Source organism: Anser brachyrhynchus (genome assembly GCF_964034855.1).
Source record: "Anser brachyrhynchus genome assembly, chromosome: 7".
NCBI classification, from domain to species: domain Eukaryota; kingdom Metazoa; phylum Chordata; class Aves; order Anseriformes; family Anatidae; genus Anser; species Anser brachyrhynchus.
In genome coordinates this window covers 35269281-35290839 of record NC_137701.1, presented here as the reverse complement: position 1 = coordinate 35290839, position 21559 = coordinate 35269281, and the positions used below count along the sequence as shown (strand labels likewise).

At 38.9% G+C, this 21559-nt stretch overlaps 1 protein-coding gene across 2 annotated transcripts in view; it reads right to left on the bottom strand.

The window, feature by feature from the left end:
• The window catches only part of THSD7B (thrombospondin type 1 domain containing 7B), a 456617-nt gene that overhangs the window by 396079 nt on the left and 38979 nt on the right, over positions 1 to 21559 (bottom strand). Inside the window, exons 3-4 of one of the 2 annotated variants that reach the window (XM_080600715.1) lie at positions 18809 to 18863; positions 4176 to 4250 (exon numbers count right to left, since the gene is read on the bottom strand). The gene's annotated coding sequence lies outside the window, so the exon portion shown is untranslated. The remainder of the gene's footprint in view (positions 1 to 4175; positions 4251 to 18808; positions 18864 to 21559) is intronic. The other variant, XM_080600714.1, reaches the window with a different exon arrangement.

Below are 21559 nucleotides of genomic sequence, written 5' to 3'. Positions count from 1 at the left end.
AGTTTAGAAATGAACACAGTATGAGAGTAATGCCCTTGCACAGAAGCGGTTTTATTCATATTTGGGCATTTCTCCACTGCCGAAAAGCAGTATGTAGGTGTGAGAGCCTGTAATTGCGACTGCAGTGGTGGAGCGCAGTGATTTACCTATAGAAGCTCGTGTGTCTGTATGTGTGTGGCACACACCTCTAATCAGTACGACACACGAATTTTAGACTTCAAGATTGTTGGTTGCTGGTGCTAAGCACTCTTAATACACGTGGCACATTCGGCATGTCATCTGGTATGAGGGCTCTGCTGACTGCTAAGTCTGGGTGTCTTGGCAGGACACCCTTCTTACCTGTTAGAGTGTTTTTGAAAACAGCTTTTCTAAGCCCAAAGTTGGAAGACGCTATATTTGTTTTCAGTGTATTTAATATTTCAGATCCACAGAAGCTCAGCCCATCTGGAATTTAGATATACAATCATAAAAGTTAAGTACGACTACCCTGTGTAAAGCATACCATGTTCCTGAGAACATGCTGTTCCTTGTGATGTTTGTTAAGCATTACTGGTATTTCTCTCATATTAGTCTCCTGAGACCATCTCAATATCTCTTAAACATTTTCCATCTGTACACGCATGAGCACTGAGCAATTCAAAAATCCTTTTAGGTAACAGAGTATTTTTTCTAATGATCATCCACATAGTCTGCATTTTTTAATTTATTTTGGTCACAAACGAATTAAAGCCTTTTTAATTTGACACTGATAGCCCTTTGCAGTGCAATTTAACAAAATAGACTATCTTCTGAAGAAAATTATAAAAGTAAAATCTTTATACTCTTCTACAACAGCTTCATGGATGAGAAGTCACTGAGAATTTACTAAATACATCTGTCACCAGACACAGAGATGGTTGAGACATACACAGACACAAAAATATTTTTCACAAAATTCCTTTAGTAAGTGCTTGAGGAACTGTGGTTCCCCATCAAGATCCTATTCCAAAAGGCTAGATTTGACTTTTTAAACAAGTTTCATGACTCAAATAAATCCAGGCAGGGTTCTGTTCCTAGCTGCGCAGTAGAGTCCTTACATGACTTTGGGTAAGTTCCTTTCAACCACAATTTTCAGCCAATCGAGTAAGTATTCACTTTAGTTTTTATATTTAACTGGAAAAGTCTTGCACCTGTTTTTCACATTACTGAGGAACTGGCATTCCTGCTAAGCTCTCATAAGAGCTCGAGGCCTGCCACAGAGCATCTCAGGTTAGCTACCTCACTAGTACAATCTCTGAACTTCTTTCAGCATAACCTTTGGCACCGCCTTCCTTACATCTCTCCAAGCAATGAGTTGAGTAGTCAATATTTAACGTTGCCAAAATACAGAGGTCTTTGGGTGGAGTTTTCTCTACAAAGGGAATATATTCCAGTCCTTGGAAAATCATTCCTGCTACAATAAATAAAACACAAGAAAAAAAAAATCTAACAATATTATCCAGGAGCCAATTGCAGGTGAAGCCTAGAGCAGTTTTGCTTTGACACTGCCTGCATCTCCTGTGATGGCTTCCTGTTAGTGCAGGCATTTTGAGGAGTCACCTCTGAATAGTCAGACTCTTTATACTTGGCAACACTCTACATCCAGGAGGTACGCATTTTAACCAGAGGAAGTAATCTCTTCTCACACAGCTCATGATATCAAGCTCTTTTCTGAATGAGAAAGCAAACAGCAACCCTTGTAAAATGTAAAAGCAAAGCTGAATACCAAATCAGAGGAAGTGATACCAGTATGGCTGACTGGTCAGAAAGGAATATGAAATAATAAATTCCTACATATAAATATTTTGATTCACAAAGAATCATGACATCAAAATTTGATTTTGTGTAACGTGACTGTTGAAATTATCCACTGTGGTTTTTTGTTCTTCTCAAAAGTCCTTGGGCTGTGCTTTTCACATGAAGCACTCTGGATCAAATAAAAAGATTAAGACTTAGACAAATGTTTTCATAATATCTGGATCTTCTGAGCTCTCCAGGTATAAAAAGAAATTAAACAAAATGCAGCACAATTTGAACTCAGAAAACTAAATCAAATCTTTGACTTATATTGTGAGAAAATACCAATACTTTGGGCAAGCACACATGACAAAACTGGGAAAGTTTTTTAAATATCTGTTGAGAAAATAATATAAATGCATTGCCAAAAAGTGTCATTTGCAATTTCTTATATCAAGTCGTCAACAATGGGCATCCAAACAACAAGGTAATGAGCAGGAACAAATAACACAACTTCTAAAGTACTACTTTGTCTTTCCATTTGCCCATGCATTCTCTTTTCACCAGCACCACACATTTCTGACATACTAACATAAATAACCATTAAATAAGCTTAATAAATGGTGCAGCATGAACTGCTTGCTTTTGTGCATATTTCACTATCAGCTCACCAAAGTCAGATCAGAAATCAAGTTTTACTTATATAACGATATGATTTAAGAGCAAGTTATGGAAGATTGCCAGTTACATCTGCTCATTAACAGGCTCAAACACCCTCTGTAGGGTATCATTTCCTTTCTGTTCAAGAAATCCCAGGAGGTAACCCTTAGTGTGTTTGTTGTTTTACTTCATTTGTATGTCTCCCTCCAGTATGAAATATCTGCAATAAGCATGAATGTTTACATTCTTACCAATATTTCCAGACCTTGCTTTCCAACTTACTGAAGTAATTGGTGAATCTCAAAATAATGCACCCAGTAACAACCAAGGATGAAGAAAAGAGAATTGTTTTAATACTGAAAACATTTTTTTTTAACGAAAGAGCTTATAGGTAGGTCTAAAAATTAATCTATACAGAAGACTTACAGAAAATATATGTCTCCCTGTGTCTGCACTGCATAGGAAAGCATCAGGAGAGCAATGTATGTGAGCTCCAAACCCAAGATATCAAAACTCACTCCCTTATCGGATCAGTTCAACTGATATTCACATTTGAATTAACTCATATTCTCAAATAACTCACATTAAATAAATAAATTTAAAAAAAAAAGCTAACCTCTACCTTTAGGTTCTTTCTTTTGATACGAAGATTCCATATTTACAGTTAATTAATTGCATATAAAACCTCTTAAAAGAAACAGAAAAGGTCTCAGGAATTACTCTTGTGTTTCTTATCTAGGAAATCAAAGATTCCGGTTGATTACACAAAAAGATTGCAAAATTTCTCCTTTATATATAAATTACAGAAAAGTAAAAGGAAGATATTCATTCATCTTTATTATTAATACTTACCTCTAAGCCTACAACTACTCATATTATGTCTGTCAGAGTCTTAAAAAAAATTCTTCAAGTCTTCATACACGGTGCAATGGGTTTAAATCCATTAGAGGAAAATTTCACTTCATATCCATAGCATTACATTCAAGTCACCCAGGGACACTTAAAAATTTAGGTCTCTAGTATTTTCAAAGTCAAGGATTTTAATGGCATTTTAGGTAATACACACCAACTGTATGGAATTACCTGTCTGCACTGGGGTCATGTCAAAATACAATTTCTTCCTGTGTCAAGATTCTGTGGCTTTAGATGTGAATCACTGAGTTACTTATTCATAGTTTTAGTGCTGTGCTATTGTTCATCATTTAAGGCAATGAATAAATAACAGATATTTTCCCTATTTTTTGTCAAATTCAACTTTACTTCAGTTGGTCCCTGGCTGTTCTTTCATTTCCACTGAGAGGAAAAAAGATTCACAAGCAGGTATGCTGACTCTTCCTAAGCAAATGAGGTTATTCTACCAACACTAGCACTAAACGGAAGCAAAAGCAGATGCTGCTTGATTTCTCTGTAATATCCTCCTACTCCCAATCCGAGCATATTTTATGGCTACAAAGGGAATACTCAGCCCTCCAACCCACCAAGAGGGAGCCTGAGAGGAAAGGAGCTGTGGTTTTTTTTCCCCAGCCCACTGGAGAGACTGACAATCACAAAATGGAAATACCACAGATGGGAGGGAATGGTGCTGCGTAGAGTGCTGCATCCCATTAGGTGACAAGCTCAGCAGTACCAGCCTGCCAGGGTGAACACAGAAAGAACATTGCTGACCTACCACCATCAGAGCACTTGCCCCAAAAATTTAACTGCTTGTTATGGAGCAGTTAGAGTAGGTGTAATAGAGTTAGGATAAGTGATCTACTTACAGATTCGCGAGGTGATGGGTAAGGCTTGCTTTTCTTCAGGAGGCAAGATAGCTTTCTGACTCAACAGCCACATGCCTACAAAAGCAAGTGGACAAGGTACCATTTGTTACTTGAGGCATGTTTTGTTCACTTCCCATAAAACTCACTTGTCAGGACAGTCTTCCCACTTGCACAAAGGCCTATAACAAAAAAAAAATTATCATAACCTCTACATTTTCTTTTCCCCATGAAAAAAAAAAATACATATATATTCACCAAAGGAACCTGCGTAAGTATGACATTCTCCCATTTTGCCTATAGGAACTCCCTGTCCAGAACATGTTATTTTTAAAGGCTTCTTTGGAAGACTCCTTCACCAATCTAAGCAATAGCTGTCTGTATCTTCCATCTAAACTCAACCATCAAATATCTGGTAAATCTCTATTCTCTTTTACAGAAAACATTAATCCCTGTGAGAACTGGAAAAAAAAAAATCAAACTGGATAGGCAAAACCAGTCAGAATCAGCCAAAAGTGCCATCAGAGATGAAAGAGATTACCAGAAAAAATCCTTGCTCTGTAGTCTGGAAGACGGAACCTCCTTGTTCTTTTAATAAAAAGACCTACTAGTAGTGTAAATTATATAGCTATACCCTTATCCAAGATTAATCATGCAATTTTTAATTACATCCAGATTTGATGATTAGAATGATTTTCCGGTGCTACCTCGACCTTCCATGAATTCAGCTCTCAGCATCACACTGACTTCTAAGGGTGCAGCTAGCAACTACAGTAGCTGAAATGCTACCGCTGAGCACTGCCAAGAATCCCTGTTTGAGACCATATAGCTTTTGATGGTATTTAGCCATGAACAGTCTTACATTTTTAGAAAAGATTACGGTGATGATTGCGACAAGACAGCTTTGTCATCTAGCAGTTTACAGACCTCCTCCCTGCCTTTCCATCTGGCTTTTGGGTTGGCTTCTACTCTATCAGAGAAGTGCCATTTCTTTGCTGAGTCCCTATAGTCATGAACACAGGAAAATGCTGTTTGTCTTATCAGCACCCCACACAAGTGGTGATACTGAATTATTTTGATACTCAACATTTTTAAATTTACCTTCTTGTTTGTTGAACATCTTATGATTCAATCCTAATATTTAAACTCCATGCAACACTTACAAGTCACTTACTTGCAACGTAAGTACCTACTGCAAACTTCACTTACATACTCAGAGTTAACATAGTGATGTACAGAAGTTAGTGATAGGCAACAGGAAAAAAGAAAAAAAAAAAAAGTCTTCCACGTAAAATACTGGGAAATTAAGAGGTTTTGCATCCAAATTCATCCCTCGGATTTAAGTTCTAGGTTGGATCCCAAATGGGAAAGGTGGTTTTCCAGTATAAATAGAAGCACGTCCTTTGCCTGGACCCCTTCGCGTCCCAAGACGTGTAACTCTGAGGACCAAAATCTTGTGAGGATACCATATTCATTCACGTTAAGTCACAGCCTTTACACTCACTCCCAAATCTCCTAACTCTAATCTGGATCTAAATTTTCACAAAAGATACTAAGGCTGCACTGTCCCTGCTGAATAGTGTATCTGTGAATCCTGTTTAGGATTTTAGCCTTCCAGTTACAGAAACCACAACAGCATGGATGTTTTCTAGCTGCTTTTAAAGCTGTATCCTCTACGAAGTGTTACTCAATACACTAAAGATCAGACAAAACACACCTAAGGGATATCATAAAGCATTTTCATAGAAGGTCATCCTTTGACACTTTCCTAAATTGCAAAGAAACCAACTTCCTTTGCTGTTTTCACTAAACTTGTCGCAGGATTACTTTTCTCCTAAAGCAACGCACAGATGGATGGCTTGATCAGCTGCTGTTTTTATGCATAAAGCAAGATTTACCTCCCCTCGCCTCTCTGTCCTACAGCAGGAGCTGCACAGGAGGTGGCCACGCCAGCATCCTCCCCACCAGAGGAATCCCGCAGGTGGCGGTGGCATTGCTGGTGGGAAGCAAAGCCCAGGAGTAGGAGAACGGCACCCGGAAAGCTGGTTCTGGCCAGAACACCCCACTGCAAATAAGTGCTCTCCTTATTACAAGGTGGCAATTTTTTCTTAGAATAGTTCTTGCTCCTCTGGTTTTATTTACCTCCCTCTGCTTATTTAGTGAAAGTGTCTCTTAGCTGTATAAAATTATAGTCACACAGACACGGGATAACAGTTCAAAGGCAGCACTTAGTGCTTTTAGAGACTTTTACGGGGTTTTTTGCTTTGACATTTCTGTGTAATCTGGTGTTAATACACGAGGTCAAACAGGAGGCAGCAGCTAGTTTTCCTTTTACTCGTTTTCTTTCAGCTCTAGCATTACACCTGGTTTTCCTCACAGCCCTTTACAGCGCCTCGCCCCCGTTCTGGGCACAGAAACGACAGGCCAGGACAGCCCGGGCCCAAGCGGGCCGGGCCGGGCCAGGCCGGGCCGGGCCAGGCCGGGCCGCCCTCGGTGTGTCAGCGGGGCGCAGGCTGCCCCCTGGCGGCGCCCGCCCAACGCCTCGGCGCTGCCTCAGGGGCCTCGCCTGGGCCCTCGGGTTGGAAGCAGCGGTCGTTCTCGGGTTCTGCACGACGAATATAAAAATATTTAAAAACAATAAAAATAAAATTGCTTGCTTTAGTTATCACACCGAGATAGGCAGGAAAACACTCCGCGTTTATTTTCAAAGAGGGTGGTTACTGTGCATTTCAACTGCAACGAGCAGTGTTTAGAGAGGAAAGCAAAGCATTGTTATCATACGTCACAGAGGACCAGACTGCCCCGGCGTGGTTTTGAACGCCCCTCAGACGCAGGGCCGACCACAGCAAGGTCACCTCACATCCAGCTGGGGGGCAATCCACCCAGCACAAAGGCTGTCCCTGGGCCACCGACCGGCGGTCACGGATGGGACAGGACTGTCCCTGCCCTCACCCAAACCCAGAGCAACCTGTGGGAGCTCCGGGGTTCTTCTCCAGCACAGAAACGTGAAAAATCAGGGTGGCTAGAGGAGCTCCAAAGCATTACACAATTAGCTTGCACTCTCTGGAAAAGCCTGGCCTCTACTGATCTTCAGGCAGAGATGTTTCGTATGAATACACTGGAGGTTGTTTGAACTCCCATGAGCTTCGAACATCACTGATAGTTGCACCCTGGCTGTCTCATTTCATGCTTTGGTACAGAAAACTATCCAGTGCCATGCCAGGTCTTCCTAACAGCAGTATTTAATAAGTACACTTGCTGTGCAAAGTGGGCAGGACGAACTAGTTTGTGAAGGAAACTGTTGGCCTATAAGGAAGTACCTTACTCAATTATGTAGTTTAACTAGGAAACAATTCCCCCAGTTTACTCAGTAATGCACATAGCTGTCTAGTGCTTAAAAAGCATCTCCCAGAAACAATGTGTGTCAATATGGCTACTACATCAAGGAGATTCTTGTGCAGGTCACCTGTACCCAGCACCATAAACCAAGCTGCAAATGCTATATACACGCTATATACAACGCACAACTACTAGAGTCTGACAGGAATCATAAGCTGTTTAACAATTAGGTTATTAGATCAGATTTAACCTAACCAGGAATCTGGTTAGGGGTTGAGAACTGGAAGATTAAAGCCTCCTCTTTTTTTATTAAAAAGCTTGTAACTGAATGGTAAATAAGATTTAGACCTGTTAGAAGATTAAGTGTTCTGCTCTGTTCCTAAGCTTACACTTAAGGCAATTAATAGTTCTCAAGGTCTGAACAGTAGGGATATGCATGAATTTTCTCCATTCTGCCAGCTGAAAGAGATTTGAATGACTTTTGCCTTACCTTGTCACACCTGGCTTGCAGTCAGGTAAATCAGCAGTAGTACAAGATTATCCATCAATGATCCATTAGAAGTGTCATATATCAAAACATATATCAGCAGGTTAAAAATGTGAACAAAAGCATTTTTCAACTAAAAAAATCATAGTGTGTTTGGATTTTTTCCCTTAATTTGCCCAATTACTTAAAATTTTCCAGTTAAAGTAAATGAAGTTTATGAAGAATTGAGTTTATGAATAATATGTTTTAATAAAGACTTTGCAATTCAGCAGATTTTCACCATATCTGCATCATATTTCTTGCTTCTCAGAAACATGAGGCTTATTATGCGTGGGGTGTATGGTCAGACATGTATAAAGACATGCATTTCCATCCCAGAACCACCAGCACAAGCATGAGCACAATCTCAGTTCTCCCAAGTCAGGATCCTGACCTGATGCCCCATCCCCAAGTGCCCCCTCTCTCCAAACCAGGACCACAATCCCAGGTTTTTCCTTTCTGACTGCATATGCTCATTGCATCAGCCTCTGCTCCCACATCCTGAGCAAGGAGTACAAAAGTGGCAGTGTTTTGTGGGATCAGCTGCATGGACTCTGCTATCACACTTGGATCAAGATGGAAGTTACAGATTGGTGTCATGGCAAGCTGTGATACGTTTGGGGGAAGTCAGCTTTAACCAAGTCCAGCGTTAAGTTGGTGCTCTTGTTATGTGACAGTTTGATATACTTCATGGGCCAGCAGTGGGTCACATAGCAGAGCAGAGCACAGCTCAGGAGGTTCTGGATTATATGGTGCTGCTAACAGCCATTTTTCTTTCTCAATCAGGGAAGCTTAAAGCTACAGCAAATACAGAATGTCATCATCACATAAGTGGCCTAATTATGTTTTCAGTCTACTTGCTTACATTGTTATGAATCACTTTATCAATAGGCATTATATCTTTATATAAAGTTCCTACACAAAATCTTTGTGTAGTAATTATAGTTGAAAACCCACGCATGGCCTATTCACCCCACGATAGGCGAATTAAGTTGTTAGCTTTGCAGCTTAAATTGAAATTCCTAAATTCTACCACACAGAGAACATACACCCTCTGGTGAGACTGTGTCCCCTATCCAGACACTTTTAAAGACCCATAGGCAACAAACTACCTGCTGCCAAATGAATTTTTCTTGATAGTGTTTCACCTTTTTTACTTTTTATAATAAGTCATGAGTTAACCTCCTAATCATATGAAATAGTCCAATGAATACCACTAGTTTCTGCGAATACACAAACTCCTCCTGACTGGTTGCTATTCATTTTTCACTTGAAGGTCCACTAGTCACTTTGCTATTGTCTCTGAATGAGCTGCACAAGGCGAATTGTTTTTTAGTTAAATTATACTTAAATGTACAGTACTTATAATTTCATCATAACTCTATTCTGCAAGCTTCTCAAATTAAATGGGCATGCAAGCCACTTCATTGTGAAGGCATATTTTCGTTGCTCTCTGAAATACTTGTGCCTTCTCTTCACAGCTAAAGAAAAAAATGGGTACCTGCAAGGTATCCAGCAGATTTTCTTCTCAAGAATGCGTTAGCAAATGTATTTCATTTGTGGCTTTACAGTTGTGTACCATACTATCAGGAGATTCTGATTAAATTCTCATTATTTTCAGCATTGTAGAAAAGGAGCTTTAACATTTCAAGTGGGTGTTAAGTTGCAGTAGGACTTGTGTACCCATTCTGCTTGAATTATTATTCAGGCATAAAGAGTTGTAAGAGCTTTTTTTTTTTTTTTTTTTATAAGTAGGGTGTTGCAGCCTTCACTCTAGAACTTGGTGTATATTTTCATCTCCCTATGGTGTAAGTATCATAAGGAAAAACAGAGAATATCATGCCAACGTTGGTTTCTCGGTTCAGCAAAAGATCATTCCACAAATCTGGGTGACCTGTCACAAGCAGTTTGTCTGCTCTAAGACTCATCATAAACATATTCTTTCACATTTTCTCCTTAGCAAAGTTCTATGCTGTGTGTCATATTTCACTATTTAGTTCAGGGTTTTATTTTCTTCTTTCTTGTGCAAAAATGTACTTACATTCTTTGGGAAATTAGAAAGAAGACTTCAGATGGTGCTTCCTGATTACTGTTACTTGTTTTATGCAACCTGTGTTGAAAAGGGTAGGAGATAGCAGCCTTCCTTCACAAATGCCTACCAACCACACTACCATGTTTCAAGCCATGTGATCCACAACCAAAGACTCAACGTATTTCATGAGAACAAACTTGCAGAGAACTGTGATAGAGTAAATACAGCACACTGCTTTGTCAGTAATGCTGTTTTCTTAAATGTAGTGTAAAAACAGTGCCTTTCAGCTTACTTCCTGAACCTGAAGATGTGGCGCACATACAGCAAAGATGTAAGCACTGTCTCTACAGTACTTTAATTTTATGCTACAGTTTGTTCCTCTGTAACAGCTTGATAAGTTGATTGATTGTGTTATAAAGCACTGAGAACTTGTAACACAACAATCTCTGTAATACACAAAATGTAACCAAAAGATGTTGAGGCTTAAACGTTTCCATATGATAAAAATAAAAAATAAACTAACCAGTACTATTCATATTATTTACAAACATTCTTAAAACTGACCCATGAACATATTTCTTTTCTTTTACTCAATGTGTTTTAAAAAAAGCTGTGTATGAATTTTTCCATCAATATTAAACTTTTTTCTTAAGCTATGAAAAATGTAATCCATTTCTCTTTGGGAATTATTACCAGGCAAGCTGATGCTCTGCTGGATACTGTTAAAGCTTTTCAGTGCAGTAAATATTGTTGGTATAACTTCAGTGACACATGGATCAGAATAATATAGATAGTTCATAGCCAATTGTTTGAAATAAATTTGTGTATGAGTATCTAAGAGGAGTGGGAAATAAAACAAAAGCTTGTAAAACTTGCTGCCACTGCCTAGATCAGTAAAGGAAGAGGTGAATGAAAACATACCGGAGTTTTATAGCAGGGAAAGGATTAATATCTGATACAAGGTCAATTGTGTAAAAGAAAAATTATCATTTTTATTTGAATAAAGTATAAATATTGATTAAATTCATCATAAAAGACTGGAAATAAAATCATTTCTAAAAATGAGATTATCTATTAAATATTCCCCCAAAAATCAGAATAATAAGGTGACCAAGAGATGGTCTAGTATGTGAGCTGGAACAAACAGAGAATTACAAGCAGACTCCTTGCAGTATAATCGATCAAAGACAGTTGCACTTAAAGTTACCTGTGTGGATGAGTACTGACAGGGTTCGTTACTAGCACAAATACAAAAAAAAAAAAAATAGCCATTTCCCAATAAACTGCAGTCTTTGCAGTGGACAACTACCTTTTTGAAGGAAAGTTGGGTCATTCGTTCTCTCACTGTAGCCCTCCAAAACTTCAGGTCTGAGAGAAAGAGGCATATCCTTACCCACCAGCAAGGCTCTGAACACACACACTGCTGCTGTCATGTCCAAGAAATTACTTTTGTCCTTCTAATCATAATTTATATCCCTTACCTATTCATATGTGGTGTTCTTTAAAGGCCCATGACTGACAAAAAAGGATTCATGACCAGCAAAAAGAAGAATCACAAGCAAAGTGTTTTATTTCTGAAGTGAAAACAAGAATAATTTTTAGCATCCCCAATTAAACTTGTAAGCCTGTTTTTAAGGTAAGGCATTTTCCAAGCTGCATGATGAGAAGTGTGAGAAGAAACAGTAATATTCTATTCAAAAAAACATTAATTGCAGTTAAGACAGCAGAGTAGGCATGAAAACTATAGCTCACTTGGCAGGGTGGGACTAGGTAAAAACACCTCCCTGAGAGGTCATGTAATCAGCATTGCAGGTATTGTTATCCAAAGGCACTATAAGATACCCATCAAAATTAACATAAAATTCTGGAACTTCAATGAGTACAAAATAAGGCCTTAGACAGAAAATTTTGTTCCCTGATTTCCACCAACCTTTCTGGTTCAACTTCACAACCCATCTGATATCCCACATCATCTATTAGTACTTGCAGAAGGGAATCTCATTTCTGATCCAGTGTTTTAGTTGGTGTCTCAAAACACTAACATTATGTGGGCATGGCCATCCTGCCTCCAAAATGCTTCCCTGACATAAACAGTGCTCCAAAAGAAAGAACCATGATTCTGATACACAGTGCAGGGTTTCACTGTCCGTAGCAGCTGGCAAAGCAGGAGGAGCTTCTCATTTTGGAAGGGAACCCAGTCTGCAGGACGTCACACGGCAATTTCAGGCTTGCTGTCATGGTAAGGGATGAAGATAACGCCTTTTCTAACCCTGTTTCAGATGCAGTATCCCAAGTGGTTATACAGAAGAGCATCAATGGAGGAACGGTATCCTGACCTTTCTCATAACAGTGCAAATTTTGAAGCCCCTTCCACCCTTTCGCATTCTTCAAACTGCTGGAGACTGTTTTTTTGGTTTTGTATCTTGTTCTCCTGCAGTGTTGCTAAAGTGGACAAAAAGGTAAAGGATTTTCATGTAGACCTACTCCACCTGTCACGTACAGCCTATAGTTCTGGTAAGAACAAACCACCATTTTTTCCAAGTTTTACAAAACGTGTCCTTAGGCAGTAGTTTCAAGTGCACCTGAGTCATTTTGAATTTTAAGTGTCATAAAAATGTTTTAAGACCTTCCACGAATATTGGATCCTCCCTCACAGAAAACAATCAGAAGAGTTTTGCAGTCTTTAATTCATTCTCACCCACTTTACAAGGAATTTAGTAAGGATGATGTTATCAGAAACTGAATCAACCAATTAGTGAGACTATTTATCTCTGAAGGAGTAACAAGGGAGATCTGCAAATGCTGAAAGAGAGCAGAGTATGCAAATTGCCAGGGTGTTTTGTAGGCTGCAGCAGCCTTTCAGACAGAGCACAAGGATTAACAAAAATCTCATTTAATTATTTCCTCTCCTGCCACTGCTGTCACCTTCTATAAACAGTTGAGTAAAGGAAGATGAACCACAAAAAATAAACTAGGGCTTAATTAAGAAAGTATTTTTCTTTGTTTCTTCTGACTAGGCCCATGTATGTATCTTGTCTCTAGGATACAGCAGCCATGCCATTTCCTTACTCCGCTAATTAGGGACACCATATTCCCCGAATAGTGTTGGAGTTACACTCGCTACCATTCATTTTTAAACCAGAATGACAGTCATGTTTATTATCTAGAAGTAACAAGTATTCATGTAAATACTGCGTATTTGCACATAGCCACGGTAATGAAATTGACATTTCACACCTTCTCAGAACTAAAACTGTTCCACAAGAGATCACCTCTGAAAGCCTTGCACATGACAAATTAAAGTTGTAGGTGGAGCTCAGATGGGAACATTTCTCAGGCAACCGCTGAAAGGCTACAGAGGCCTGAAAGACATAAAATCTAACTATTAGATCTGAATACAACTGAAACAATGGAAAACTCAACAGTGTGGCTGATAAGCAGACAGATAATAGGTCGCCAAGCAGGATGCCTGTAAATTATCACAGGACTAACAAAAATCTACGTGGTGTATCTATGGTATGTGAAGATGTACAGATGAGGAAATACCTAACCGTAGAATTTAAAGATGCCTATCACCAACTGTAGAAATAGTGCTACTAATTACTGGAATTTTCTGGACATTTAGTGCACAGATAAATGGCCAATTTCAGGCTGCATTATAAGAAGATAACAACCAGCAGGAGAATTCATAATGCAACATATAAAGAACTGGCATAGAAAGGAGATGCAAAGCTTTCTTCCTTTGGATTGAGGCTGTTAAAACTCAGGGTGTATCGTTTAATCAGCACATAGCGTTATGTTTATCTACTGTACGGCTCTCACAAGAAACCCTCATGACAAACGTACCATCAAGAAGAGCTTTGTAGCTTTACGAGGTGGAGCGGGGCTAGGAGAAGCCAACAGTTGCCAGTAGGTGAGCAGCTGCACGTTGAAATGCCTGGAGCGGGTTGAGGCTCCTGAGCGTTTGGAGCAACCAGCAGCACCACAGGGACAAAAGTGCCTGAGATGCTGACCGAATTCTTGTTATTGTTGGCATTTTGGAGCCCTGCTTCAACATTTCAAGTGAGTGTTAAGTTGTATTCATGTGATGACCAGTCACTGCCCATAGCCCTGGGGCCTCTGGTATCATCCCACGCCCACCCTCCCAAGGCCTCTGCAACCATCCCTGCCTGTACTTCTCTCTGCTGTGTTTTATTGTAGGCTCTTAGATCATTCACGCTACACTAAAGACTACTTGTCATTACCATCTATTAGTTACAGACATTTGTGTAACTGTAAACATTAGCACTCAATTGTACAAAGCTAAGCAAAAGCTGAAACACCTAACAGACACCTGCTTGCTAGAGAATGCTGTTACAGCAGTAACAAACTAAAGCAAACGCCAGGCCAAGCATGGCTCAGCAAGTCCTGAGGCTACAGTCATTACCTTAGCCCAAAGCCTGTGGCCTGCTACCAACAAGAGCAGCACTGTATTTGCTGGGCTACAATATGCTTGCGTGGCCTCTCCTTGTCACTGCCAGCTACAGAACAAGGGACCACACACTTGGCATTTTAATGCTTTTGCCACTGCTAAACCACTTTCTCAACAGCATCCAACCTGGCCGTCTTAAATAGGAAGGACAACCTCAATGTCTCTCAAATTTCACTGATAACACTGCTGGACAAATTAAATGCAAAATGTCTGCAAACATGTCAAGTATTAGAGCTGAGCGTCAGCCTTCACATAACAAACAGACATTTAGGGCAGGCATTCCCATCTAAGAAAAGTGCTGAATATCTTGCAACATATAATTTGCATAACCAAGAGATGGCAGCACTCCGCCAACCATTTGCCTGAAGCATTTATTTGAAAATGATTATCCATCTGTAAGCACGACACCTCAGTGTATGAACAACACTACAAGACTGAAAACAATGGAATAACAACTAACAGAACGAGGCCCGTGATTATTATTCTATTGCTTTACAAAGGTCTGAAAAGATGAAATTCATTCACCAGTAACTTGAATTATTTTTATCCCGTTTATACTAAAAATAGGGCATAGCAAGTGCTTTTTTTAATTTAGTTGTCTCATAGATGTATCATTTCAAAACACGTTCTGTAGAATAATAATATGACCCAACTAACCTTCCACGAAACCTAAGAAGCACGTATATATCAAATATACTCTAATTTAAGCACTCTCTCAACCTTTTCTCAGCAGCTGGAAAAGTTCCCTGGCAATAATCTTAAGAATCAACACAGCCCTAGAATTTAATTATGCTATATATATACTGCTGGTTGTCTCCTGCAGGCTGATGCCAACAGATATTGAAGGAGTTCAGCCTTTCCCAAAGGCTTTCAGTATCCTATATCATAGGTATACAAGAGATTCCTTAGCGCTAGTAATTATCCTCTTTTACCACATTCACTCTGATCTACTTTTAAAATCTATGAACAGCGCGTGGACTTCAGCAACGGTCTTCAAACAAAGCTATGTAGAAAATTAGTAATATGAATATATGGATGCTACAAGGTGATTAAGAAACTAGGTAAAAGGGAGATGACAATGAAATGGACTGAAAAGAAATTGTTGAACTGAGATGTTGCTATTGGATGAGTTTTGAGGATGGTATTATTTAACTTAATGAGGAGGTTCACAACTGACTCAAACCATCACTGGTTTCCACTTTCTGTCCCTATTGCTAGAACTCATTTTCCTGAAAAGAAGGCCAGACTCAAACAACACTGATTATATTTCAGAAAAATATGTCACAAATAAGTTGTATAATTTTACAAAGGATCTTAATGTTTCTTCCATCTATTTTTGCTTAAAATTTCTACTTTGATTTTCTCCTATTGCAAGCAATTTTTACTTTAGTTGCTAACTTCATTGACGTTACGCTTCATTTAACCCAATACATAAGGAACATCAGCTTGTTTTCACAGAATATACTGGACATAAGCTCCCCACCACTTCCTCCCCCCCAATGTAATCTAGTTCTTGCAGCTTGTTTTCTGAACTTTTATAGTAAAAAATGGTATCTCCATCTCGACTGGAAATATCCACCACCATTACATTTATTCCCAATATTTCTAGCTACACAAAAGATTATCTTTCTTAGAAGACCAGCAGATGGATTCAGTTTCTTCTTTAACAGCTAAGCAGCAGAGTATTTCTCAATAAATAAACAAATAAATTGTTGAAATTTTAATTTCACACAATTTGAAACTTGAATTCTTGAAATTCAGCATTTCAACAAAAGATACAGTGAAATAGCAAGAATGTTTTTATTCTACTTTTTATTCCAACATGATGCATGCTTCTTAAATGACAGCAATCACACTACAGGACACTAGAGACTACAGCTATCATAAGAAAAAGTCTCTAACTGATCACCTCTTTTTGTTTTGTTTTCCCTGAAGCATCAGGCCTCAGCATCAGCTTTCTCCTCTTTCTCTCACAAATTAATCTTGCTGCTTATAATGATCTCCAGTGTCACTGGAAGAATATCTGTGGCATTGTACATAGTAGCTAGATCAGAACTCTCCAAGGAACTCAACAAATTCTCCAAAATATGGATTGGAAGCTAAATATTTCTGACTCCAGCTATTTCTATTTATGGGATCGGAGTGCCCATTCATTATTAGTTCAATACATTTTCAGAGGGTGACAAATGAAATCTGAAGAACATATATTGCAAATAATTTATAACAGCATGTTTCTGGAATTATAATTAACTGAACAGAAATACTGTCAAATAAAAAGCCCAGACAAAATTAAATATCATTCCCGGGGGTAAAAATAATTCTTTTTTCCTCTCTGAGATGATCAATTCTTCCGGAGCTCTTCTTCCACCCACACTGTGATGTTGCTGTATCAGAATCAATAACCTATTTATAGATAAAAGGAAATTTTTTTATTCAACAGTTAGTAGATTTCTACTGCTTTCAGTTGTATTTAGTATTCCTTTAAAGTTGTTTTTTTTTGTCTCCAGATAGAAAACTTCAGATAACTACTTTGAAGATAATTCCCATATCAAGCTGAAAGCACAAGAGATAACTAAAGTTCAAAACTTTTTAAATTTTGACCAAGGGAAGATAGGACAGCTCACTTCTTCCGTCTGTTCCCAACACAGGGACCTCAGGGCTGTCCTGAAACACTTTTCTTTAGCTCATTTTCTTCCTCTACTTTTGTACTTTCCACCCTATAATTTTGCTTTGGATTTCTTGCCTGGTTCGCATCCACAAGCTGTCACACCAGTCTGCAGGCCAGCCAATAACTGGTTTCAATACTGTTCATTTCTGTGACAAAGAATTAACTAAGTTACCCACTCCTGATACATCAATTTGTAACACGTTCCTCTAAGAAGTATTCTAAATAATCTTTTGCCTACATGAATTATGGATTGCTTTCATGATCTTTTATAGAAAAAATATGAAAACGTGTCACAGTGAAATTGAACACAACGTTTTTACAAATGAATCGGTGGTACTTCAAAAGTTGTATTCCAACAATTTTATTCAACAGAGCAAAACCTCTGAAGTATTGCTTCTAAGCAATATCTGCTGTTACGTCTACTACTCTTCCCACAAGTTTGTCTAGGTCCTGAATTTGTTCTGGTGAACACTAAGGTGGTTCCTGAGGTTCAAGACATTTGGGTTCTAGTTAATCCATATTTTACAACATTTTGGACAAAAAACACACAAAATATGGTATTATCTTTCTTCTTTAGTGAATCTGATCTTTCATTGTGTTTCTATTCTGTCAGAAATTCTTTCCTAAATAAAACATAAAAATGCTTGGGGGCAAAGGGTGGGACCACATCAGAGAGTTTAGATACAATTTTTCCAGAGTTCAAATTTAAATTTGGGATTGAATCCTCCAAGGTACTTCTGTCATTATTTGGGCTACTCTACCATTTTATCGGTCTTTGATGTCTCTGATTCACAACAATTTAAAGGCCAACATAAGTTTCAGGGCATTATTTGATGAAATTTATAAGAGCAATATAACCTCAAACTAGTAGGAATACACATAGGTTCAATGCTGAGCACATGCCCAGACTTTTTCCTGCTCAAGAACTTAAGTGAACAGACAGGAAAGGTATATTGTGCTTTTGTTTCATGAAGAAGTAGTTCATTATTCTTATCTGTGCTAAAGAGAACACTTTGCTGAAAGAGATTTAAGTACAAATTCCAAATTTTGAACCCATTCACTGAAAAGCAAATGTACAGGATATATCTAGAGTAAAACTGGATGGTGTTTGAAGTGAATGCAAGCCAATTAATCATGTCATGTTGGAATCGCTTGATGTGACATTTTTGGTGACAACTTGGGGGCAGAACTCAGCCGTGGTAGCCTGTCCCGCATCACAACTGAACTGAAGGAAATTTAGGCAAGCTCAAATCATATCTGTGAAATCATCTTCAACAAAAATTTTGCTTTCATCCTGCTTTAATAATAATAAAGCCTTTTGACACTTTGCCATGGGAGAGATCCATAGTTCATTCAGTTCCTAAAATAAAGCAAATTAAGAGGGAGGCTGACTCATACGATCCTGAGAAGGTTCTCTGATCACTTGCAAAGTGGTTTCTCAGTTCCTGGAAGATAACCATGATTAAAACTAATGTATCGGCATTAGCACCTAGATCTCAGCTCCTCTGTCTTTTAAGGCAATCTGACTGGGAACTGTAAATTTCCACTGTTGGCAACTATTTAAACACTGCATTTTGTTAAGCGATAACGCAAGGTTTACCTTAACCTTCAAAGGCAGCTGCTACCTGTTGGCAGGCACATCCACGAGGCAAGTTCTATCAATGAAAAATGCAGCTTATTAAAGGAAGAATACACTTTTTTTTTTTCCCCTCCAAAGTAAACGTACCAGTTTCAGTATCTCTATACAGGAAGCTTCTGCCCACAAGCCACTTACAGTACATCCTTGCACTTGTCTGATGTCTGAGCCTGTCACACCACAGCGAAACCTCGCTACCGCTACGTTCACCGACAAAGAGCACAGTAGGATATATCTCTGTGAACAGACTCCTACGTCAGTTATTGTTGATCGTGATAAACAATCATCTCCTGGCTAACAAAGCGCACACCAAGACCTATGGCTCACTTTCTGCATGATTTAACATTTCATAGATAAACCCAACAGCCCACTCTAATGAGTCAGATCTTCCTAAACACTTCGTTGAAGTCTGTTTACAGCAATGTCGTTTGCTACATCAGGGGGAGGAGGTGTCTGCGTTTCCTTTTTTTTATTATTTTACTTTTTAATATTTTTTGAGCAAACACGACTGACAAAACTGTCAACTCTTTTTATTGTTTTCAACTTATATAAACAGAATTAAGCTGCAGGGAATCTATTAATAAAGGCCTACACAACAAAACCACTGACAATCTTCAAGGCATGTTTTAATCTCCCAGAAAAAAAAAAATCAATTTTATTTAGAATAAACTAGTAGAGAATAGAGATTACTCCAGGGAATTAGTCTTTAAAGTATGATGGAGAAATATTGATTTTTTTTCACTACGGGACTATGATGTTGCAGTGCCTATAAAATGGGCCATAACAATTATACAAAAGACTACTTCAAAAATTCCAGGCTTATTAACCCTACAGCTTTCTAGTAATAAGTATTTCTGATAAAAGCAGGAAAAAAAGATAATTAGGGAGACAAACACCTGGAAGAAAAAGCTTAGAGCCTCAAATAAGTTCCACTGCACTAATGAACCACTCCACAAAATCCCAGGAGGTCAAAATATATTATGTGTGTTGACTCCAGCGCAGAAGAACTAACCTTGTGCCCTTGCTTTCCATATCTATGGCATCTCCAAAGTGTCACAAAGGGATGAACACAGAGGGTGAAGTTATATTAATGCAAGTTGAATGACCGTCCTGAATACAGCTGCCGAGACCTTCACTCACAGATGGTGACACTTTGTCTTGGGGGCTGAAGCTTTTCAAACAGCCGGAAAAACACAAATTCTGCTTTTGGTTGTACCTGCACCAGTCTACAGCTGAGCACGTCTTCATCAGCTACAGCAGGGAGAATGAAGCTGTTTTTATTGAACACAGAACCTGGTGCATTTTCACTCCGATGCAGGCACTACTGGGTTTTTAACATCTATAGCTTGGAGAAATCAGAATGACACCAAGTCCTGACACTTTATATTTACTTGTTAACAGGGTCAGTATTTCACTTTTTTCCTCTGGCTTTTATTCCTTTTAGCCAGATAAGTGAGACCTGAACTCTGTGCCTATTATTCCCACTGCAAAAATTTAAAGAACCTTTTGATTCACTGCAAAACAAGCAGCATGAAGGCACCCATTTTTTGTAATCCTTGCAAAACCAGCTCTCAACTCCTTCCACTTTTTAACTGTCCATGCTAAGATCTTCATCAATATGAGTTAAAGCCTTCTCATAACACTTCATTAGGGAAAACCATCATTCCTACTTTGCAGATGGGGAAACGATAGAGCTACAAGTCAAATGACAGCTTAAGGCTATGTCTGCTTAGAAGGGATGTCTGGTGGTTAATGGAATTCACTTACGTAAGTAATATACAAGTAAATACCAAAATATATTTATCTTACTTTTTTTTTTTTTTTTAGACAAATGCAACCTAAAAACCCCAGCCTGAATACTTCATGGCTCTTAGAAGTTGTTGTTTAGCGGTCACAGCCGCTTTGGGCAAAAGGAAATCTTTTACCTGAACATGGGGAAAAGTTCAGGTCTGGTGCTGCACTGTCTCATAACTATTTTGTCTTCATTGAACTCACAGATATTAATGAATAATTAACACTTGGAATTTTACCATCACTGTACAAATATTCTTCCTGCCTAGTTGTTATATTTTGCTTTGTTCATACCTGAATTTGATTTTGCTCCCGAGCAGTCATTTTCTATTTTTCCAGAGAAATTCAGTTTTCTAGAAGAACTTTTCTCCTATCTATGCAAAATACCTGCTGGCCTTGCAGATACATGAATTTTGTATCAAGGTTATATTACTAATATAGCACAGAATAAAATGAAGGTGTCCTAGTAGATGTGGCATGCGTGGTTTGAAATGCACTTCACACAGGTGGTGCACATTTGCATGGGAGGGTTTGATCTGATGTAACTTCAGTTGGGGGTTGGAGCTTGCACAGATGCCTTCAAAAAGACACAGCAACCTTGTGCTTGTGGGCATGGGTGCGTGCACACAGATTTTGGTGGCAGTTAACACTTCTTCCGCAGACCCACACTTCTGAATGAAGCTGGTAGCTGTGTGACGGCTCTGCTGCACGCTGCATGCACATCAGGGTCCCCGCTAACACTGTCCCCGTAGCGTTTTGACACCGGCTGCCTTCCGTCCTCCTCCTTCATCCCAACTCCTCTATTCTTTGTTGTAGGAAATAACAACCCAGACAACGGCAATGCCTCTTTCCTTATTGGTAAACATTCTCTGGGCACATCTGCTGTGATGATGATAAGGCAGAGGTCTGCTCTCAAATGGGAAA